The sequence below is a fragment of the Carya illinoinensis genome, chromosome 7, assembly GCF_018687715.1.
Source record: "Carya illinoinensis cultivar Pawnee chromosome 7, C.illinoinensisPawnee_v1, whole genome shotgun sequence".
Lineage (NCBI taxonomy): Eukaryota > Viridiplantae > Streptophyta > Magnoliopsida > Fagales > Juglandaceae > Carya > Carya illinoinensis.
The window spans coordinates 16,768,527-16,793,914 of record NC_056758.1 but is presented as its reverse complement, the minus strand read 5'-3'; the positions used below and the strand labels follow the sequence as shown (position 1 = coordinate 16,793,914).

General features: G+C 38.8%; 1 long non-coding RNA gene across 4 annotated transcripts; it reads right to left on the bottom strand.

Annotated features, from left to right (window-relative positions):
• Positions 1 to 21,260: 21,260 nt before the first annotated feature.
• On the bottom strand, positions 21,261 to 23,501 carry LOC122317272. Of its 4 annotated transcripts, none has more exons than XR_006244411.1 (4): positions 23,172 to 23,501; positions 22,688 to 23,041; positions 22,422 to 22,602; positions 21,261 to 21,954 (listed from the first exon to the last, which is right to left on the bottom strand). It is a non-coding gene; the product is annotated as an uncharacterized LOC122317272 (long non-coding RNA). The 4 variants fall into 4 exon arrangements; XR_006244409.1 differs by having other exon boundaries at positions 21,261 to 21,707; positions 21,847 to 21,954; positions 22,688 to 23,481; XR_006244408.1 differs by having other exon boundaries at positions 22,688 to 23,485.
• Positions 23,502 to 25,388: the final 1,887 nt, after the last annotated feature.

The following is a 25,388-nucleotide window of genomic DNA, read 5'->3' as shown; positions in this document are numbered from 1 at the left end:
CAAGACTAGTGTCCTCTCCCATCCATTGCACATACCATCATTTTATTTTCTCTTTGTGAAGTTTTTCACCTTTTTCAACGAGTTTGATTTCTAAGTAACTTTCCCTGAGGAGACGATCTAGGAATTTATTCCTAATTATTACACGACATCCTCCTACACTTGGGATAGCTTTAGTGCTACTCATTTTTAAGTGAGTCAGTTTTTGGCGCCGTTGCCGGGGAAAGTATTTTAGCTTAAATTTAAACTCGTTATTTTTGTTATGCTCTTTAAACTGATGTTTCATGTCATGGGTGAGGGACAGTTCAAATAGGTTGCATAGAGTCACATCGAGTGTTGAGAGTAGTATACACAGTTTGGAGATAGATAGCTTTTCTGTCTTTTCTAATAGTGAGTCGGGTGAGGAAATTGAAATTGAACCAAAAAATATGGCTGCACCTGCACCACGCACTCTTAAGGATTATTTGCAACCCACTCGCACCACTACACCTTCATGCATTGTTTTACCTGAAAATGCATCTAATTTCTCTATTAAGCATGGCATGATGTCAGTGATACCTCAGTTCCACGGGATGGATTCTGAGAGTCCTTACCAGCACTTGACAGATTTTGAGTTGGCTTGCACTACTTTTATCACTAGGGCTGTTACTGATGAATTCATTAGACTTCGTTTATTTCCTTTCTCTTTAAAGGATAAAGTGAAGATTTGGTTTAATTTTTTGAGGCCTAATTCTATTTCTAGTTGGTCTGATATGCAGCGTGAATTCTTACAAAAATTTTTTCCTTTTCAGAGAACTCAGTTTTTGCAAGAGCAAATCAGCCAGTTCAATCAGAGACCTGATGAGACCTTTTAGGCCAGTTGGGAAAAATTTAAAGATTTGGTGAACATTTGTCTACATCATGGTTTTGAATCTTGGAGGTTGGTGATCTATTTTTACACTGGTCTCACTCTAGAATGCAAACAGTTTGTTCAGACAATGTGTAATGGGGAGTTCTTTAGCAAGGAACCTGATGAAGCACTATCATTTTTTGACTACCTTGCTGAGAGCGCACAACATTGGAACATTCGTACTGATCGAGTTCCATTAGCAGCACAACCACTGAGGGCTATTTCTAGAGGGGGTAGATATGAGCTTAAAGAAGACACTGATGTTCAAGCCTAAATAGCTGCATTGACTAGAAGACTAGAGGTAATGGAAATGGAAAAAGTGAAGGCTGTGAAAGTAGTAGAGGCATGTTCTATATGTGTTGATTCAAACCATAAGACCTAAGACTGCCCGATTATGCCAGTATTTCAAGAAGGTGGGTCTGAGCAGATGCAATCAACTAACTGGGTTAATAGAGCGTAGAATCAGCCTTTCTCCAACACATATAATCCGGGGTGGAGGAATCACCCAAATTTCTCATGGAGAAATGATCAGCCTGGTCGGTCCCCACCACCTCAGCAGCAGCCATTTAATCAGGGTGCTCCTTAGCACCAGTATCCGCCATATCAGAATCCTCAGAGCTATCTTTATGTAGCTCCTCCTGGATTTCAGCCTCATGTAGCTGCATAGAGTTCTCAGCCTTCATCATCTGCAAAGAAGACTCTAGATGACAGTATGGCTCAGATGGCCAATACACTTCAACAATTCATGCAGATTCAGGCCACCACAAATAATCATAACACTCAGGCCATAAATGAGTTGAGAGGCACTATAAATAAGATGAGCACGACTTTGAGCACCCTAGAGAAAGGGAAATTTCCAGCACATCCTCAGCCTAATCCTCAAGTATACAGGCAGCAACAACAACAAGTGCATAATGTCTCAGGGGATGTTATTGAGATAGCGAAGGCAGTTCTTACTTTGAGAAGTGGGAAGGAAGTTCCCCAACCAGAGATGCCTATAGACACACAGGTAGTTGGTCCTACACCTGAAGATGTAACAGAGACTGATGAAGTTGAGAAAGAATTAGAGGTAGTGAGACCAGAGCTGGAGAAGCCTGTGAGTGTAGATGTTGAGACTAGTAAGGGATACCAACCTGTGGTTCCCTATCCTCAGAGATTGGTAGCTGGCCAAAAGAACAAGTATTACAAGGAGATTCAAGAGATTTTCAAGCAAGTGAAGATCAATATTCCACTCTTGGATGCCATACAACAAGTGCCTTCATATGCAAAATTTTTGAAGTGCATAGTGAAGAGGAAGCTGAATGTGAAGAAGAAAGCTTTCCTAACGGAGCAAGTTAGTGCATTGATATTGAGTGAGACTCCTCAGAAGTTTGGAGATCCCGGTTCTCCCAACATTTCCATTATGATTGGTGAATCACGCATTGGGAGAGCTTTACTTGATTTGGGGAGTAGTGTGAACTTGCTACCATTCTCAGTATATGAGCAGTTGAGATTGGGTGAGCTGAAAAAGACCTCCATCATGCTACAGTTGGCTGACAGATCAGTTAAGGTACCGAGGGGTATTGTGGAGGACGTGTTGGTCCAGGTGGACAAATTCTACTACCCAGTGGATTTTGTGGTTCTTGACATGCAGCAGCCGGTCTCCACTATTTACCAAGCTCCTGTCATCCTAGGAAGACCATTTCTAGTTACATCAAATGCATTGATCAATTGCAGAAGTGGAGTTTTGAAGCTTACCTTTGGGAACATGGCACTTGAGTTGAACGTTTTCAACGCTTGCAAGATGCCAGCACATTTTGATGACACAAGCAATTTGAATGCTGTGGAGAGTTTGACACTAACAGATTTTATTTGCTCAACTTCTCCATTCTCTGATGATGATTATATTTTTTAGACACCTGAATTTTTACTTGATGAGAAAATTGATCATATCAATGTAGATGACTTTGATTTTTTTGATTGTTTTGCAGATTCATCTTTACCATTTGAAGTACAATTTGTGGGAGCAAGATGGAAACACCAGTTTGAAGCTCTACCACCACCAGACATGCTTAAATCTTCAGAGGAAGAAGTTCCCCAGTTGGAACTGAAACCACTTCCTCAAGATTTAAAGTATGTGTTCCTTGGTCTGAAGAAGGCACTTTTCCGGTGGTGATTTCCTCAAAGCTAAATCAGAAGGATGAAGCCCAGTTGATTGAAGTATTAAGGAAGCATCGAGGCTCAATTGGTTGGACAATAGCTGACATCAAAGACATTTATGCCTCTGTATGTACCCACAGAATCCATCTTGAAGACGATGCTAGACCGGTTCATGATGCTCAACGTAGGCTCAATCCTACCATGAAGGAAGTTGTGAAAGAGGAAGTGCTTAAGCTACTCGCAGTGGGTATCATTTATCCCATCTCAGACAGTAAGTGGATAAGTCCAACTCAAGTGGTACCAAAAAAATCTGGTTTGACTGTCATAAAAAATGATAAAAATGAGTTGATTCCAACTAGAATGGTTACTGGCTGGAGAATGTGTATTGACTATAGAAAACTTAATTCAGCTAGTAGGAAGGATCATTTTCCTTTACCATTCTTGGATCAAATTTTGGAAAGAGTAGCTGGTAATGCATATTATTGTTTCTTGGATGGCTATTCTGGTTATTATCAAATTGCTGTAGCGCCTGAGGATCAGGAGAAAACCACTTTCACATGTCCTTTTGGCACTTTTGCTTTTACTAGAATGCCTTTTGGTTTGTGTAATGCTCCAGCTACTTTTCAAAGATGCATGATGAGTATTTTTTCTGACATGATTGATAATATTTGTGAAATATTCATGGATGATTTCTCTGTTTTTGGAAAATCCTTTGAGAGTTGTTTGCATAATTTGGCACGTATTCTCCAAAAATGTGAGGAAAAAAATCTTTTACTTAACTGGGAGAAATGTCAATTTATGGTCACTCAGGGCATTGTATTGGGACATATTGTTTCTTCTGAGGGTATAAAGGTTGACAAGGCAAAGATTGAATTAATATCTAAACTTCCTATTCCTAGGACAGTTAGGGATATTCGTTCTTTTCTTGGTCATGTTGGCTTTTATAGGCGGTTTATTCAAGGGTTTAGTTCTATTGCAAAACCTTTGTGCACTCTTTTACAAAATGATATTGAATTTGTTTGGACTGATGAGTGCCAAAAATCTTTTGATACCCTTAAGAAATCGCTTACCACTGCACCTATTGTGCAACCTCCGCAGTGGGACCTTCCCTTTGAGATTATGACAGATGCTAGTGACTATGCCTCAGGAGCTATTTTGGGGCAGCGGGTGGATAATAGGCCATTTGTGATTTATTATGCTAGTAGAACCTTGAATGATACCCAGAAAAATTATACCACACTGAAAAATAATTGCTTGCAGTGGTTTTTGCACTTGATAAATTTCGGACTTATATTCTTGGTTCTCTTGTTACTATTTTCACTGACCACTCTGCTCTTAAGTATTTGTTGGCTAAGAAAGATGCAAAGCCACGCTTGATTCGCTGGATTCTATTACTTCAAGAGTTCAATATCAACATTAAGGACAAGAAAGAAGTTGAAAACGTGGTAGCTGATCACCTCTCTAGATTATCATCATCTCCTTCTTCAAATGTTAGCCTTCATCTTGATGATAGTTTTCCGGATGAGCAGCTGTTTGTGGTTGATAGAGCTCCCTGGTATGCTGACATAGTTAATTATCTGGTGACTAAGAGAATGCCTTCTGAATGGTCCACTCAAGATAAGCGTCGGTTTCTCTTTGAGGTACGACACTTTTATTTTGATGATCCATATCTTTTTAAATATTGTTCAGACCAATTGATTGGAAGATGCATTCCTGATGATGAGTTTTCTTCGGTTTTGAGATTTTGTCATATGGGTGTATGTGGTGGTCATTTTTCAGCAAAGAAAACAGTTTCAAAAATTTTGCAAAGCGGTTTTTACTGGCCTTCCATGTTTAAAGATGCTTATAATTTTTGCAAGACTTGTGAGCCTTGTCAAAAATTGGGATCCATTAGCAAAAGAGACATGATGCCTCTTTCCCCTATTCTGACTTTAGAAATTTTTGATTGTTGGGGAATAGACTTCATGGGACCTTTTCCAGTTTCTTTTGGAAACACATATATTCTATTGGCTGTGGATTATGTTTCAAAATGGGTGGAGGCCATTGCTTGCAAAACAAATGACCATCATGTTGTCTTAAAATTTTTGCAATCTTTATTTGCTCGTTTTGGCATGCCAAAAGTTATTATAAGTGATGGGGATTCTCATTTTTGCAATAAACCATTTTCTACACTTGTGAAGAAATATGGTATCACACACAGAGTTTCTACCCCTTATCACCCTCAAACAAATGGGTAAGCTGAATTGGCAAACAGAGAGATAAAAATTATTTTTGAGAAAACCATCAAGCCTAATAGGAAAGATTGGTCGGCTAAATTTCTTGATGCTTTGTGGGCTTATAGGACAGCTTTTAAAACAAATCTAGGGATGTCTCCTTATCGATTAGTTTATGGTAAAGCTTGTCATTTACCTGTTGATATTCAGCATCGAGCTCTTTGGGCCATAAAACATGTTAACATGTCACTTGATGAAGCTTCAGGGTTGAGAAAATTGCAGATCAATAAATTGGATGAAGCTCGTCGGAATGCTTATGACAACGCTTAGATTGCAAAGGAACGAATGAAAATTCTGCATGATCAGAAAATTCATCCAAAACATTTCACACTTGGCCAGGAAGTTCTTCTTTACAACTCTCGCTTGCACATTTTTCCTGGAAAGTTGAAATCCCGATGGAGTGGGTCGTACATTGTAAAGACCGTTCATCCTCATGGCGTGGTAGACATTGTCAATCCGAAGAATGGTAATAGCTTCACTGTCAACGGACAACGTCTAAAATCATTTCTGAAGGTCTTTGATCCACATGAGGAGATCTTGCTTGTGCAAGATCCCAGGGAAGTGTTTTGATTTGCTTCTCCTTCTTTACAGTTTTCTTTACTTGCTTTGTTTTTATTTGTTCTTTTGCTTTGATTTTATATTTCATGTTGATTGTTTGTTTTGCTTGCTTAGTTCTGTGCACTTTCTTTTCTTTCGTTCGACTCATTGAGGACTATGTCTCTCGCTAGTTGGGGGGTAGCATGTGTGCACAGTTTTTAAAAATATATATATATATATATATATATATATAATAAAAAAAATAAGATTTGTGAAATTTGAGCATCTTGGTGGAGTAGTTGAGCGGGATCATTTGTGAAGATTTATTTTCAAGCTTAAACATAGAGTATGATTTTTGATGCATCATATTTTGTTGATATGTGGCTTCAAACACCGGGATGTTATTCTTATTGAGATGAAACTTGATAAAATTTTTGTAGAATGAAAGGCAAATTTTGAAGGACATTTTGCACATGCTTACGCTTGTAATGTTCCTTATTTACCATTCATTGATTTAATACTGGAGAAGTAAACTGCAGGACTACCGAGCCATGCCAAAAAAAAAAAAAAAAAAGGAAAAGGATTTGAAAATATTAGAATGAAAAGAAAAGAAGAAAAAAAAACAAAAAGAAAAGAAAAAAAACAGAGAGAGAAAAAGAATAAAGGCAACTTAGTGAACTTTCCTAAATAAAAAGGGCTAGAAACAGTTACCCAAGACTTTGGGGGTTGAGTGTCCAACCTTTAAAAACAGAGCTGACGTGAAAACTGCTAGACCCTTAGGCTTTGAGGTAGTTAGAATCATCAATGATTAATCTTAAGGTTGAAAAATCCTATGGCAAATCATGGCTAGTAATGAGGAACACACAACCGGTCTAGCTCCACACACACATTTGAGTTCTGAGACATTTGCCTTAATTCTATGTGAAAGATTGTTGAGATAGTCTTGGTGGGTATAACCCTTGGGGGTTGAGTAGTAACGTGTCACTTTTGTGAGAATTCAGAATTGTGTTTGATTGTTTTTGTTTGAATTTCGATCTTTATGCAATATTCATCTCAATTAATGTTCACTATTTTGCTCAAGGATTAACAAAATGCTAGTTGGGGGGTGTGATTGAACTGAATTATTGCATTTTTTAATGCTTTTGGAACGAATATATATTAATTCTTTCATTACTTTATCATTGGTTTTATATGGAAAAATGAATAAATCAAAGTTGTGATTTTAATTGATTAAAAGCATGAATTTCTGCTCTAATTTTATCAACTGTTGATTAATATGGATTATGGTACATTTCGCTCGAGTGGCGGCTTCTGGCCGTTCGAGCGAAGTTAGGCAGATTCAAACGCTCGACTTCCGCTCGACAGTGGGCTCGAGCGAGTTGCGGGAATCGACAGGCAGATTCAAATGCCTCCGCTCGAGCGATGTCAGGCAGAGTCGAACGCTCGATGTTCGCTCGACAGGCCGCTTGAGCGAACTTAGGCAGAGTCGAACGCTCGATGTTCGCTTGACAGGCCGCTCGAGCGAATTTAGGTAGAGTCGAACGCTTGATGTTCGCTCGACACTCCGCTCGAGCGAATATCGTATTTTACAGATAAGGGTTTATTCCGCCGTCACAGTATATAAATGATTTTTTACATCTTATGGCCGACTCTTGGCGGGGAAAACTCGGTTTTGAGTAGAGAAACACTGAGAATTCATTATTTTCCATTGATTTTCATTCAGATTTGGAGATGAGGATTCATACAATCAATCATTCACGCAGCTACACAATTTCCATTGGATCATTCGCTCACACTGCAGCAGATTGAAGAATTCCTTAAAGGGTCCAATTGCCACTGCAGCTCAGCCTCCTCCACCGCTTCGAATCTTCATCTCCATTCAATTGGCTTGATCTTTTCAATTTCCTACTTGTTATTTCATTTCAGTTTTGCATTTCTGAATTATTTTGGAGAATTTTGATTTAGACGTCTGAATAATTTATTTGTTATTCATTTAATTCATGTTATTTATTTTTTTATCGTTTCGTTAAGCTTTCATTTTAATAGTGATTACAATTACGGTGGTTTAATTTGAGAATTTGTGATTTGAATACAATGATGAACCCTAGAACATTGATTTTGGGGCTTTTCAATTTCAGTGCATGTTTTGTCAATTACTTCCTAATTTAGTTTAATTCTTAATTTAGTTTTATTAATTTCTGAGTTTAATCTATTAGTCCTTTACATTCTGATCTGACAATCAAAATCCAAAAATATGAATCTAGTCCAAGACTAGTGTCCTCTCCCATCCATTGCATATACCATCATTTTATTTTCTCTTTGTGAAGTTTTTCACCTTTTTCAACGAGTTTGATTTCTAAGTAACTTTCCCTGAGGAGACGATCTAGGAATTTATTCCTAATTATTACACGACATCCTCCTACACTTGGGATAGCTTTAGTGCTACTCATTTTTGAGTGAGTCACTTAACCCGTGGTAAGTCTAGGGACTAAAATTTGTTGGACATGAGGCTCCACAAGTCTAGAGACTTGTATCCAAGTGGCCATAGGAGCCGAGTACGGGATGCTTTGGTCCTGGCCTTACCCTTGCGGTGAGTCTATAGACTCGGCTTTATTGAAAGGGAGACGGCAAGTCCAAGGACTTTAGCTACCTGTGGGAAGTCTAGGGACACAAATTTGCTAGACATGATGCTCTGCAAGTCTAGGGACTTGTATCCAAAGTGGCCATAAGGGCAGAGCTCGAGATGCTTTGGGCTAGGCCTTAACCCTACGGTGAGTTTAGGGACTCGGTTTTGTTGAACGGGAGATTGGCAAGTTTAGGGACTTTAGCCTTAGCCCGTGATGAGTTCAGGGATTCGCCATTGCTGAACACAAGGCTTGAAAAGTCTAAGAACTTGTATCTGAGTGGCAATAAGGGCAGCGCTCTAGATGTTCTAGTCCCGACTTGCCCCCGCGATGCATCTAGAGACTCAGTTTTGTTGAACAGGAGATTAGCAAGTTTAGAAACTTTAGCCTTAACTTGTGGTGAGTCTAGGGACTCGAATTTGTTAGACATGAGGCTCAACAAGTTTAGGGACTTATATCCAAATGGCCATGAGGGTAGAGCTTGGGATGCTTTGGGCTCGGCCTTAACCCTATGGTAATTTTAGGGACTTGAGTTTGTTGAACAATAGATCGGTAAGTCTAGGGACTTTATGTAACAGCCCGCTAGAAATTCAATTGTGGAATTTCTATTGACTTTAGGAATCTTGTGAAGACTCTATAAGTTTTCACGAATCCATTAATCATATAGGTTTTAGTCTAACTACATAGTTAGTGTTATTACTCATTATGGTATCAAAAGTGTGTTTTTGATTATTAAAGATAGTTAGAAGTGTCAAAATGTATTATGGTTTGTGCCATTAGACTCGGAGGGTCATTAAAGGTCTTATGGCGCAATAACACTTTTTCATATTTTCGGACGAAACATCTGTTCAAAACTGTAGATATTATTGGATAAAAATATCTTGAGCTAAATTTTGTGGATATTTTGGATAAAAATATCTTAAGCTAATTTTGTGGATATTATTGGATAAAAATATTTTAAGCTAATTTCATAGATATTATTGGGTAAAAATATCTTGAGTTGATTTTTATAGATATTATTAGGTAAGAGAGTCCTACACTCCACTCTCACTCCGGGTAAGAGAGTCCTACACTTAACTCTCACTTCGGGTAAGAGAGTCCTATACTTAACTCTCACTCCAGCCTCATCTCTTCCATATCTTATCCATAAGTATCTCCAGCCACCCCTCCCCACGAAATTATCTTCATTTACACTTTCCATTGAAAGAATACCAAACACTCTCTCTCGGACAGCTTTTAGGTGTTCTTTTGCACACCCATTTTGAAGCTTTTGTAAGTGTTTTATCATAAAGTCTCCTTCATATAAGTTGTTCCTTTTTTAGTCTAGTTTACGTGGATATCTTATTCATCCCATTTGAAGATCATTTGGTTAGTAAAATATTGTATAAACTATAGAAAGGTCATTCTGGGAGATAAACTGGAGAATATGTTATAGTTTGAAGTTTTTGACCAAGCTAATGGATAGATATTGGTCCGAAATTTTTATGGAGTATTGTTAACATGTGTATATGATTATTGGTTGAGGATTTTTGCATGATTAAAGGTTTTGATGAAAGATTTTCTTAGATTTAGAAACTTAGAAACTGGAAGAGGAAAAACAGTTTCTATTTTGAGAAAGTTTAACTCTTTGGTGGTCTAAACCTATTCCAATGACTTTGATAATTTTATTGAAGGATCCTAAGCATCTTATATACATGTTATATTATTATTTTGAAGATATTTGATATTAGTTTCAAAGATATGAAATTTTATGTAAAGAGATATTCAAATAAGCCAAAGTGTGGATGCTCTTAGCTAAATTTATGTTTTGGTTAATTTTTAACCATGTGATCTTGAATTAGAAGCTTATATATGTTTTAGGACATCTTTTTAAACCATGTGATGGTTTGGTTTGAAGATCACATCTTTATAAGTCATAGATCAAAAGGTTAATCAAAACAAGTTAGAAACAAAAATCAATGGAAATAGCATATGGGAATTTTGGCCCTATGGAGTTTTAATAGTTGTGATTAGTTTTAAATTTTTCTAAATTGATATTTGAATTGAGGATAAAATTTACATGAGGCATGTAAATTTTGGTGACTTTTGGAGTTAGTATGCAAAATCCTTAAGTTATGGGTAAAACGGTCATTTTCCTACATGTAGAGAGTAAATTTCCATTTTACTCTTTAAGTTAGTATTTTCCATATTTCAAGTTATTAGTGATTTAGTGCTAACTTTTAGAATCACTAATTACAGTTCCTCGTGATCGCACTTGAGGTTTTATAAGAAACGCGGAGATTGAGGTAAGTTAGCTTTTAACTTACTAGAAGTCTACTGTGTATGTGTGCTAAGTAAAGGAACTACAGTGTATGTATGTGTGTTATCATATATGTCATGTCATGCCAAGTTATCACGTAATTGTCTATTATATAGAATTTCTTCTGTCGTCAATTTTTATCTGTTACATAATATATTCTGTCATATATTACTGTACCTCACAAGTACGTCATGCTAAGTATGTCATCTATTACATGTATGTCAGGTCATGTAATATTCACTGTTGCAAGTATGTCATGTTAAATATGTTGTCTATTATATATTATGCCATGTTACGAAATGTTTCTATCTCAAGTTGGTTATGTATTTCAAGTTATGTTCAAGTCACGTTATGTTACGTCAGGGCTTCAGTCATTTCGTATTCCGGTCACGTTTCATCTTGATTACTTATGTATAGGGTCACAGCAATTGTGGCGCATACACTACGTGAGACACAATAATTGTGACACGTAGAATACATGGGGCCACAACAACTGTGGAGTATGTATTTAAGCAGTTAAAGAATAAGTTTCCGTAGAATACATGGGGCCACAACAACTATGGAGTATGTATTTACACGTAGAATACATGGGGCTACAACAACTGTGGAGTATGCATTTTTCATGTTAAGTCAAGTTTGTGTAGAATACATGGGGCCACAACAACTGTGGAGTATGTATTTACACGTAGAATACATGGGGCCACAACAACTGTGGAGTATGTATTTTTCATGTTAAGTCAAGTTTGTGTAGAATACATGGGGCCACAACAACTGTGGAGTATGTATTTACACGCAGAATACATGGGGCCACAACAACTGTGGAGTATGTATTTTTCATGTTAAGTCAAGTTTCAGAACAAGTTCATGATAAGTCAAGTTTCATATCACGTTCATGTTAAGTCAAGTTTCAGAACAAGTTCATGCTAAGTTAAGTTTCATATCATGTTCATGTTAATTCAAGTTTCAGAGCAAGTTCATGCTAAGTCAAGTTTCAGATCAAGTTCATGTCAAGTCAAGTTCAGTTCATGTTTCAATTTAAGTTATGTCAATTATGTTATATTGTACGCCAAGTTATGTTTTAATTACTTATGAATTTGATTATGCATTTATGCTTTTACTGTCATCCATGCATCATTAGCTTCTGTGGAAATTTTTTGTTAACTTACTGAGATTTGTAATCAAATCTCACTTTGGTAGTCCCAACTACCATTCCCCCCGAATGATAGATCTTGTTACAGGACCTGAAGGAGAATCAGGTGCTGATCAACTAGACACAGTTGACTAAGCGACGGTGCGACGTCAATGTTAATATAGTAGTTAACGTAAATTACTACTTGTACGATGGAGTTGCATCTCTAGTGCTTTTTAGATCATAACCATTTTGGACTAGTGTTGTGATCTGTTCAATGGGTCTTTATGTATGAAGTATGTTTTAAGCATTTGGGATATTTTCAATTTGGTGCATAGTATTGCTAAAGAAAAAAATTATCCGCTGCGAATATTGCATAATGTTAGATGCATGTTAGGAACATTGCATCTTATATGTCATGAACGGGGGCAGGTAACCTTGTGTTGCATGTCTCGACGCTTCAAATGTCTGTCCAATCCCAAACGGAATTTGGGGGCGTCACACTTTAGCCATAGCCCATAGCGGGTCTAAGGACTTGGCATTGCTAGATATGAGGCTCAATAAGTCTAGGGACTTGACTTGTATTTGAGTGGCCATGAGGGTAGAGCTCGGGATGTTCTAGGCTTGGCCTTAACCCAGGGGACTCAACTTTATTGAATGGAAGATTGGCAAGTCTAGGGACTTTAACCTTAACCCGTGGTGAGTCTAGGGACTCATATTTGCTGGACACAAGGCTTGGCAAATTTAGGACACAAGGCTTGGCAAATTAACCTCCCATTGTCTGATATGAAGCTCTGGAGAATGTTGATTCAGTAGACTATCGACCTCCACATGAACTTCATGATGGCCCAGGCAGTGATGGGTTCCAAGGCCTCTACTTCGACCCACTTTGTGAAATAGTCGACTTTACAACCACAAATTTTGCCCCTCCTCTAGCCATAGGGAATAGGCTAATCAAATCCAGTCCCCACTACATGAAAGACCATGGGGAGGTGATCGAAGTTAGTTCCTTTGGTGGGCAGTGTAGCACAAGTGCATGCTTTTAGCATCTTGGGTAGTTCTTTACAAATTTGTCATCGTCCCAGAGGGAGTGGGGCCAGTAGTACTTGGCCCAGGTCACTCTTACAACCAACACCCTTCTGCGTAAGTGGTTCCTGCAGATCCCTTCGTGAATTTTGGCCAGCACCTACCACGCTTCATCAGTTGAGATGCATTTAAGGAGAGGTTTGGAGAAATCCCTTTTTTACAAGACCCCCACCAATAACGTGAACCATTCAGCCCTGTTCCTGACTTTGCGCGCCTCCTCTGGGTCGCTTGGTAGCTCGCTTTCATGCAGAAACTTCATGATGTCTATAGCTCACTCAGGGGACACCAAGGCAGTGATTGATACTTTAGCCCTGATGGTCAAGGCGTCAACTATTCTAACTATAGCGTGCTTGGGGAGGGGGAGCTCCCCTACCCCGAAACGGCCTTCACCAAATGACTTACCTTTTGGTTCTCTCCCCTTGGGACTTGTTGTATGTGGAAGTAGCACTCTTTGCAAACCTATTGGATGTACTTCTTCAACTTTTCTCCCTTTGTGGCAAACTACACCAACACCTGACTGACGACTACTTGGGAGTCAGCCTTCACCTTGACTTCCGAGCCCCCAACAGCTTGGCAATTGACATCCTTGCTAGTAGTGCTTCGTACTCAGCCTCGTTGTTGGTTGTTTTGAAGGCGAGCTTGATTGCATAGTTGTGATTTTCTCCATGTTTAGTGACTATGTGCACCCCTACATCCTCGCCAGCTCGCCAGGACAATCTGTCTACATAGACCTAGTAGGGCTTTTCCATGACTACAACCTGTATCTCTTTTGGGAAGCTTGTGAACTCAGCAATGAAGTCTGCCAAAAGTTACCCTTTAATCACTGAGTGGGGTTGATACTCTATATCAAATTCACTTAGCTTAATCGCCACATGGTGAGCCAGTTAAATGTATCGAGCTTTTGAAGGACTTTCTTGAGGGGGACATCGGTGAGCACTTTTATTGGATTGGCTTGGAAGTACAGCCTTAGCCTTCTTGCGGTGACTACTAGTGTGAACACTAGCATGATGCCTGGCTTGTGTAATAGATGGGCTGTTGTCCTTCTACTTCATGTATCAATATTGTAGACACTACATGTGGTGACTCAGCCAAGTACACGGTCAGACTCTCACCTGGCCTAGTCCAGCTGAGGAGTGGGGGCTAGGCTAGGCACTCCTTTAGTTTGTTGAATGCCTCATCATAGGAAGTGTCCCATTCTTGGGGCTTCCTTAAGACTTTGAAGAAAGGGAGGCATTGATCGGTTGACCGAGCGATAAAGTGATTTAAGGCTGCCACCTGCCTGGCAAGCCTTTGCACTCTGTGAAGGTTGTGAGGGGAGGGCATCCTTACTATTTCCTCAAATTTCTTGGGGTTGGCCTTGATCCCATGTTTTGAGACCATGAAGCCCAATAACTTGCCCGACTCTACCCCGAAGGTGCACTCTAGTAGGTTGAGCCTCATTTGGTAGCATCAAAGTACCTTGAAGGCTTCTCGAAGGTCTGACAGGTGTTGCTCAGGTTTCTTGTTCTTCACTAGCAGGTCATCCACATACACCTCCATTGTCTAGCCGATCTGCTACTTGAACATTTAGTTGACTAGCTGTTGGTACGTGGTGCTAGCGTTCTTCAGGTTGAACAACATGTGTAGTAGTAAAGCCCTTGGTCTGTGATGAAGGTCGTCTCTTCTTCATCATTTGGGCTCATCTGGATTTGGTTGTACTTGGAGTATGCGTCCATGAAACTGAGGAGTGGGTGTTCGGCCTTCGAGTCCACTATCAAATCGATGCAGAACAGTGGAAAGCTTCCTTTCGGCCAAGTCTTGCCCAGGTCAGTGAAGTCAATGCACATCCACCACTTCCCATTTGCATTTTTCACTAGAACCATATTGGAGAGCCACTCGAGATAGTGAGCTTCCAGGTCCACCTCCTCTACTATGGCTGTGTACTGCTCTGCGCTAAAGCTTAAACGCTTCTGTTTGACTTTCCTGGCCATCGGGTCCACATAGAGGTGGTCCAGGTGAACAAGTGCTGTTGAACAAGTCCTGATGCTCAATGAGAAGCTGCTTCAAGGCCTGTCTTAGTTCAGGGGCTAGTTTGGTCCCTACTTGTACCTCTCGTTCGGGCCATTGCTGATTGACTGAGACCAACTCCAAGGGCTTGTTAGGTTCTGCCTGCCAAAGTGCCAGCTCATCTCGAACCTTCTCATCCCACTCATCCATGACTGGCAGCGAAGGTGGCCCAGCTACCTTCCTCACTTCCTTGATCATCTTGACTTTATTGACTTTGTGCCTCCCTCCGTCACCCCAGAATGAAAGGGGCGATCTCGTAGTTCTTGGTCTGTGAAGATACGTTGTTAGGTGCTCCGTTTTATTTTCCCATTGAGGCCGAACCTAAACCAGTGCTCGAGAGATAGCTGTCCATATGCTGATAAGGGATATATGGATTCTCGAGAAGAGAGGAGCCGTGGTGGTCCCCCCCGGACCGCCCGGATCCCACGAGTGAATAGAAAGTTGGATCTACATTGGATCTCACCTGAATCGCCCCATCTATCCTCCTGAGGAGAAGTTTGGTTTCAAACCCCGGTTCGAACAGGAGAAGTGCCTCAGCTTCAGGCGTAGCACCCCCGGGCTAGCACTTTCTCCCCTTAGACCTCTCCCACTCCCAAGTCCATGGAAAAATTCATTTTAAGGTGGTAGGTGGACGTCACCACCCTTAGGTTATTCAAGGTCGGGCATCCTAGTATTGCGTTGTACAAAGAGGGAGCCTTGACCACCAAGAAATTAGCCATTGTGGTTGAAGTTTGAGGGACCTTCCTAGCCAAGACAGAAATAGTGATGGCTCTTATTGGTTAGACAATGTCATCAATGAAACCCTTGAGCGCCATGGGGGCCAGGCACAGTCGGTTCGAGCTGATTCCCATCCTGATGAAGGCCTCTTAGAATAAAATGATTGTCGAACTTCCATTGTCGATTAAGATTCTCAGGGTGGTGAAGTTCGCGACCTGCATGGTCACCACCAACGTATCATCGTAGGGGTCAAGAATGCCCTCTTCATCCTTCTCGCCGAAGGTTATCGTGGTACCCCCGAAATGCCTTCTAGTACTGGTGGTGACCCTTCTAGTTGTTAACACATTCTCATAGTGGGCCCTTTGGGTGTGTGCCCCCCCGAGTCGATGAGGTGGTTCCTCCTCCCATATATCCTCTTGCGATTGTGCGGATCTTACCCATTGGGTTGTTGGCCCTTGCCGGGCTCTTGCGTCGTGGGTTGCCTCTCTCCCAACCCTGTCTTCTTGGTCTCTCACTCCACTAGGTCATTGGTTGGCCGCCCTCGCACAGTTCCTGTTGGTCTTCCGATTGCTACTACTGATCTAGTGGGCCTTCCAATGCTTCCCTTCTCCATTTCAAAGTATAGTAGTCTTTGCTACTACGTCGATCTGTTAGGTAGTAGGCGCAATACTGGTGGCCCTTCTGGCCCTGCCATGGTTCTCTCTGTGGGCACGTGGCTAGCTGTCCTTCTATAGCAATGCTCATGTGCACATGGGGCCCCTTGCATGCCCGAGCCAGTGCTTCTTCCCTTCTGTTAGCCTCTGAGCCCCTCTTTTTGCCTCCTTTGTGATTCGGCCCACCTTTCTGTCTAGCGACCTTCTTGTTCACTTGCTCTAGCTTGGTCTTTTGTGGAGTCGTCAGGGCCTTGAGGGTGTATTTGGCATTAATGAAGCCATCAGTTCAGTCCATGAACTCCCTCAATGTGGTGGCGGTTCATTGAGCTATCTCGGTCATGAACGAATTTCAAGGCTAGATTCCTCCTAGCTAGGCTGCCAAGGTAATCTTTTTGTCTTGGTCATCAATAGTCATATGCTCCCAATTGAATTGCGAGAGGTATGACTTCAAGCTCTTGTTGTTGCGTTGCTTCACTATTAAGAGGTAGGCGGCCAGATGCCTTCTCTTTCGACTTGCCATGAGCTGCGTTAGGAAGAGATGAGCTAACTTGCCGAAGCTATCCACGGATCCCGACAATAGGGAGCCGAACTTGGCTTGGCACACAACCTCTTCTAGGAACCCGTGCAAGGTCTTGTGAGCCTTGAACTTTTCTAACTGCTCTAATGGGTCCTTGGACCCGTTATACACTTACATCTCAAAAACTTGACTCACTCAAAAATGAATAACACAAAAGCTATTCCAAGTGCATGAGGATGTCGTGTAATAATTAGAAATAAAATTCCTAAATCGTTTTCTCGGGAAAAATTGCTTAAATCCAAACTCGTATAAAATGGTGAAAAGTTTCACAAACAAAAGTGGGGGTATGTACAATGAATAGAAGAGTACAACAAAAATAAAAGGGCATTAGTTATAGACTAGATTCATACTTTTGAATTTTTTTTTAGTGTTGAAATTGAACATAAAATACTAACAAATTGAAATTAACAATTAAAAATTCAACTACGCTAAACAATTTTAATTAATCTGAAAATTAAACAATAAACTGAAATTAATCTAAAATATAATTGTATTGCATATTTAATAGAAGTTGAAAGAAACAAGAAAAATAATTGATATAAAATAAAATAAATAGCAAATAAAATGCCCAACTTTTAATTCAAAAATATCAAGAATACACTATAACTTCAAATTGAAATTAAATATATGGGACAAAAAAATCAAGTCAAATGAACGGAGATGGAGATTAAAAGCAGGGGAGGAGGCTAGACTGTAGCATCAATTGGACCCCTCAAAGAGTTTTTCAATGGCACTGCAGTATAGATCCAAAATGAATTGATCGAAAATAATGTGTGCCGCTTGAATTGAATGCCCAAAGAAATAATAGTGTGCAGCGTGTTGAATTGCCTAGAAGCTTTATTTTCATGCGGCGTTGGGTGCATGATATGATGCCGTGCATGAGTTGAAGTCCTCCTACCAATTGACGTGTGGCATGAATTTAACTAAACCAAGAGGCTGGCCTTCCAATTCAATATGTGTTGCCAAAAGTCCAAAAAGAAATGGATCGTGTTGCTTCCAAACCATGCAAAAAAGAACTCGCATATGGGCCCTTCGTGTTATGTGAGTTGCTTCCGTCAACTTCATTTACTTATATCATCAATAGACACATTAAATTTCATCAATAATTTTGAAATGTCCAAGAGAAATAAATTGTCTCATATCTCAACGCCATCTTTCTACTCAATGTCCTCGGTTTGCATGTGGTTCTCTCAATGAGCATCCTATTTATTTAGAAGCCTAAAATAAAAAGAAATAACACAAAAATTAAAAACAAATAAAAAAGGAAAAACAAAATATCAAAAACAAATGTGTTGTGCATATAAAGAAAAATTGCTCAATTAAATCACAAGTTCTAAAATTAAGCATAAATCATGATATTAAGCAATTTAAACCACAACTCATATTTATTCATCTTAACATTTTTTTCTATATAAAACCAATAATAATGTAATAAAATAAATAAAATATATTGGTTCTAAATGTATAAAAGTATGTAATATTTCAGCTCAATCACTGGGGGACTTTGAATTTGGGTGGAAGAGAAATGGCCATCACCTCAACACTATATGGCAGGTTGGTGCCGGTAAGCAGCAGATCCATAGTGGACGATGCCCCTATCTGCTTGGTCATCTCTGCATACTCGTCCCTGAGCTCTCAGAGCTCAAGGTGCACGTTACGCCCTTCGTCCTTAGCATAATGAATCATGAAACAACACGGCTCATATAAGTACATATCAGTAGTGCTAGAGACAAGCACAAATATGTGCCTGTATGAGAACTCCACTGACGTGGCATCTCGCCACATCAGCAATTATATTAATAATAATAAGAAGAAGAAATTAGAAAACGCAATGAGAGAATTCATTCAAGCTTTGAATCGGAAAATGCAGCGGGCTGGTGTGCATTAGGGGACCAAAAGTGACAACCACTACAAAAATAACCCAGAGGTGGTTCATATTATACATATCTTTTACTCTCTCGAATATTGTTGCAAGTCCATCCAAGGTATGTTCTGAAGTTATAAATTTTTTTCCATCTTAAAATTTTGGATTTATTCAACTAGCTTAAGGATTCATGAAATATTCTGTGGTAGAGGATGGGATAGCAGATCTTGTAAATATATTCATGGTGGAGTAACGCGTAATGAGATAATTGGAGTTTCTTGAAATGATTTCATATAAGCCCAATTTCATATACGCACAATGCCATCTATTTTGTATACAGAAATAGTAGAACCAATTCTTGAAACGAACAGATCAACAATCGAAGCTATGTTTCCCTGATAAAAATTTAAACCATTTTTCCCTATCGCACCACATAATATATTCTGAATAAAAAAAGTATTTAACTTTATATTCTATTGCTAACTTTGATGATAGTAGACTTCTTTATTTATCTCGAATGTCATTTTATAAAAATGGGATTTAAGTCTTTGGGTGTTTGGAGATAGCTAAGAGAGAGGAATTCTCTTATTAGCATCTTGGGTTCAAATCAAAGAAATATTTCATTGGGAGTTCCATATCTGTTTGATCAATCATTCAATTACCATATCTATTGTGTGTTAAGACCACTTTGTTGTTATTTGCGTGTTGGTGGTGATTTGTTTGAATAATAAAATATTCATAGTTTGTTATGTCAGTTAACTTGCATAGGTGATGGCAATTAGCTTTAGCCTTTTACAGACAAAGACACATATTTAATTTGAATGGATCGTTTGCTAGAAGGGAAGTTTGAAAAATGTGCTAAGTCCTGATGTTGTCAAAGGGAAGGGAAGATCCCCGTGTAAGAGGAGGATGTCGACGATAGAGGAACAAATGAGGAAAATAAGAACTAAGGTTGTGAGAAAGAAAAAAGATAAATGAAAAATCAGATTTGTGAGAGCATGGAAAAACAAATTTGAGTATTTGATAATATACTATTATTTGTGAATTCTAATTATTTTTTTATTTTTTTATTTTGTCATATGAGTGGATTGGACACCAAACTATTGGAAATAAGTGGAAATCAAATTGGCCCATTGAGAATGAGGATGCAAGAAAATATGCAAACTTCTGTAATGGTGGATCAAGAAAGTGTACAACAAGAAGTGATGGAGACACCAGGAACTGTACAAACTCCAGTGACAGGGACACAAGAAAGTGTACCAAAGTCAACTTTAATTCATTTCTTGTATTTGTATGTTTTTTATATGGGTCTTACTTTGTTTGCTATTACATACACAGATGCAACTATGGATGGATATAATACAGCTGGAGACGGTGAATGAAACGCAACCAAATAGCATATTGTAGCAAGACTTAGAGAACAAGTGTTGAAGTATGTTGTGTGTTGTTGTGGTTTGTTAGTATTTCCGTGTTGGTAGTGATTTGTTTGAATAATAAAATATTCATAGTTTGATATGTTGGTTAAATTGCATAGTTGATGGCAATTAGCTTCAGCCTTTTATGGTGATTAAATATATGGTTGTGCTAAGAGTTGTTTTTTTTTTGATAAGTATGCTAAGAGTTGTTAACAGCTGATAGATGGTACTTGGTTACATTTTCATCAGTGTAAGCATGGAGTGTTAAGTCTCTTCATGTGAACATGGGCATGCTAAAACTGTTGGGATAATGCACTTATTAGTAGTACCTCGAGTGTGATTTGAATATTTTTTTAAATATTAAATATTTTTTTAACTGAAACAAAGTCCTTACTAATCTTGATTTTTAAAGTTGTTATGCCAAAATTTCAAAAATTTTAATTTTTTTTAGAGCTGGAATCTAGTCTCCATGCAAGTGATAACAAGTGCATGTTTCCAAAATTTTAAAGTTCCTATTTGTGCTCGGCTCATTAATGTGGCTGTGGTGAATGTTCTCTTTTCATTAATTTTCAATATTTATTATGGAATGATTGGAATACTAGTCTTGTGGGAATGTTTCTTAGCTGTATTTTTGCTTATATATATATTTTTAATCTGTGATGTTTGTAATTTTTCCTTCTCAATAAATCCAGGTCTCCTGCTATATCCAAATCCATGCTAAGATGTTCTATGCAAAACATCAAAGGACAGGTTCAGAAGGGAGCTGGATGGCATCCATTACAAGATGCGAGCGACTGACCCAACTAAAATGGATCTTGAAGTCCTTAGAGACCGTGCAAATTGAGCACTGAAATGTTAATAATTTTATGCCTATATTTTTTTCTTTAATTCTTATTTATGTCCGGATATTGCACTATATCGGGGATAAAAAGTTGTATGGTCCTTGATGAGTTAAAAGTGGAATGTTCTTTTTATGTATGCAACTAAACTTTTGATTTATTATATTATCTCAATATATTAAATAGTTAAGTTTATTATATTGGGATCAACATTACAGAGAAGTAGTACTTATGATCCTAAAACTGAGTGGAATCTGTACAAGGCGCTCTCTCTCTCTACACATAATAAAGATCCTCTGGTTCATGCGAAATGCGCATCTCTACAAACTCTAGACTTAAAGTATTTCTAGTTTACAGCCATGGTAATGCCCCTCTAGACTTAATAAAGATCCTCTTGCATTAACTAATGATGCTCATGGATCACCACAGCACCTAGCACCATTTCCTTCCTGAATTTTTTGCCACAAACAGATCATCTCCCTGGGATCTTGGTAATGCGCCACAACATAACCATCTTTGCACCCCTCATTGTGGATCCTCTCGTCATTCTCATACCGAACTTTCAAAATGTCCTTCATCTCTGCAATCCAGATGCCCATTGCCACATCCTCTAGCTTAAACATCTGCGACGTCACATTCGTTTTGATCAGATGTGAACAAATGTTAAAACTACATGTCACGTAAACAACTGGTCAGTCCAGTTTTAACAAACTCCCCCACCTGAAAAAGGTGCTACAAAATGGTAGATTATCTTTACCATACCCTTAAATTTTCTTTTTGGTATCTCCAATAGATTTCTTTTGCAATGTCATGCGACACCTCATAACCAGGACCGTGCGCCCAAGCAGGATACCTCTCTTCAGGCCATTCCTTCAGATGTGAAGACAATGGAAATAGACAGAAATGAGAAGCAAGAGGCTGACATCCAAACAATGTATATACTTCTAAAATCCCAAGTAAATTAAACTTAATCCCTATTTGTAAGCCTTTTAAATTAAAGGCCAGCCAAGAGAAATCTGATTATTTAGTAAAGTTGGTAAATAATTGCGGAAAAATATGATTGGTAAATTCTTCACATCAAGGAATTGGAGGTATGACACTAACTCGCACACACGAAAGATATATAATGCTAATTGTTTCCCTCCCCTGTAACCGAGTGTGTAGCAAGCTTACATGGACTAATGCTCTTACTTTTCTTTATTACCGATGTGCTTATAATAAGAAAAATTCTAGAATGCCAAGAAGTTCTGTACACCCAGCAAGATCAAATAGCAAAGATGAAACCACCAGAAGTAAATTACTAAAGCAAACATGAGCTTTTCAGACTTAAGATTTACCTCAGGACTAATATACCACTTGCTTTTCAGGATTGCGATGTGGCTGGGAATCCGAGTTTATGAGCCCATAAGCCAAACCTTGAGTCACATTGATCCTATCTAGAGAAGCCAGCACTTCATCTACACGTACGAACGCATCATCATCTGTCTTCATGACAAATTTTGCTGAAACAACCTCTGTCTGTTGAAGAGATGAGGTCAAAATGAGGTAAAAATAAGATTAGCCCTTCTTAAGAAAAGACCTTGGAAGGGGAAATGCACCGTACATAAAATCTTTCTTCTCCTCCTTTTCTTTTCATGCTCTGTAATGGTATTTCTTCAAGAAAACATATTAGAATGCCAAGAACACCCAAAAAACTCAGCCCATGAAACAAGAATCACAAACACGATGGAAAATGAAAAGGTTCTTGAGTAATGTTCAATCTCGAACACAAATCACGTTTTAACAATTCTAAATAAAATCTAAGTAATGAGAGTCCTGTCTATTTATACAAGAATCTACCAAAAAAAAAAAAAAAAGAATTGACGTTGTAACAAAGTAAAAACACAGCCATCGAACTCATTCCCTCGCCACCCTAAACAACACTATAGTCTTTACTCATAAATGAAATGATAAATCCCTACAAGGTGAAAGACAAAATCGAGTAAATGAAAGTAAAAAGAGATGCATCAGTCATAACCGTACAGAAATGAAAGGGGAAGGAGAGCACAGAAATGAAAAAGAGGCAAACCTCGGAAGGGGAAACTCACCGTACAAAAAATATTTAGAGAGAAAGAGAGACAAAGGTTGTCTTGTCTTTATATGGAAGCTTGATCGTTGGGAAAATAAGCCAATCCCGCATGCATTTGATCACTGTTTAGGGTTAGGGTTGGGGATCGCTAGAGAGGGAAGGGGGAGAGCATGGGGAGAGAAATTGGGGAGAGGGATTTACGGTGAAATGAAATGCACAGTTTCGTGTGTATATGAGACATCTCTAACTTCAATCAAACGCACCATTTTATTTACTCCAAAATGGTGCATTTGAATCCAGCGTGGATACCTTTCTCACCGAGTCCCTTCCGTATGCCTATAGTTAGGCTTTTTCAATACATATTAAAACCCCACATGCCACCACCCCCGCATGTACACCATTGTGGTGTGAAAAGGGCTAGAGTTTCAAATAAGCAACAAAGAATATGAGCCAACATCTTTAGAGACCATCATCTCATCAAGGTGCACCAAATTTGAAACCATCATAAAAGAAAATAGATGATTTTAGGCTTGGAAATAGGGTTCAATAGGGAAGTAAAAAATGATAAATGTATGAAGCAAATCTAAGCAGACAACTGAGTTTGGGTTGTAGTTTTTGCTTTCTTATACTAGTTTCTTTTGCTTTGGTCAAAATAGAACAAGATGACAAGGAAAAAGAATAGCAAAAAAGATAAAACAAAAATAGAAGAATAGGAAGGAGGTTGCGGGGCCCCTGACTCCCACATGTGCTTTAGTAGGAATTGTGACACCGGGATGATGATAACACGGGTCATGCACCCTAATCATCAGGTGCTTAGTGTGTGAACATGCAATTAAGTGTATAGTAATAATTGCAGTAGATAAATAAAATATGGTCAACTAAGTATCAGAATTTTAAAAATAGAACCACGAAAGTAAAAGATCCTTAAAGAAATTATACTGTTATCTAGTGAAATAAAATAAAAAGCCAAAATACAAAGTCAAAAGGGGAAAGAAATCCCATGATCAACAAGCGACCACAAGTCACTTCTCCCTCAGATTCAACGTCATTCTTTGTATCAAAATCTACGATTTCATAAAATGGAACCATAGGGTTAGAATACCACCGTGAAATTATGAATCTCAGTAAGTAATCAACCAAACAATTCAAGAGATAAAAACATATTACTATAGCCAACATAAATGCATCCACATGATAAAATATGCAAGAAACAAAACCATCATTTTCTCCAAAAATGACACATTTTTCCAACACATGCCAAAACCCCATTTGGCCAAAAATAAGTCCATTAAATACCATCCTCAATTTTTTCAAAAAATGACCCAATTATAAATCCACATTTTTCCAGAAAATGACCCAACATATCCATTTATCAAAATCCACAATTTTATCTGAAAATGGCCCAATGTATCCTTTTATCCTGCATGCACCATGATCTCCCCTAAAGATCATCTGCACACCCTGGCTTCCTTTGTCACACAATGGGTAACGATCATGGATGTGACTTCGTAACGAGTGCAACCTAGTTCCACACCTAGCGCATTCGTGACCAAGCATCCTTTAGCCCCTGCCAACAGAGGGGCCATAGAGTTGACACAAAAACGTTACCATCTCGTCCCATCCTATTGTCTCCCAGCAACAACCCAGGAGACATCACTCAGTTTATTATGCTTCTGAGTGACTAGAGGAGCTCCACCAAGATAATGCTCCATTCTGGCTTGGGGTTGTGATACGCATGCATCCAAAATTCATTTCCCTACACAAAAACCCAGTTTTAAATCATGACACATGAAAATGTATTCAAACAATATATTGGATGACATGGCATAACACACATCAGATAAAATACATCGATAACAATCCCAAGTGCAAAATTCACAAACCACTACATGCATAATCCCATCATCTAATCCTGCCCAAGGCCCACATCTGACAGCAATTCCAATTAACAATTCCAACACCTCACGGACCCAAGACTCATCACAACCAATCAGACTGCAAAAGCAACTTAGTGTAAAAATATATTTAAATCTCAAGAAAGTTCTTTGGGAAATTACTTATAACAATGGAATGAAAATCTTGAAGATCCAGGGTGACGCCAAAAGAGGCTGTGCAGTGTTTCTAAGAGGTGGTCATGGGTCACAAAGTTGGAAAATGTAGGGGGAGCTAAGAGAGGCTTGGGCTAGGTACGAAAGGGCTTATGGAGGTTGGTGAAGTTGATGATGGTGGCTGGTGG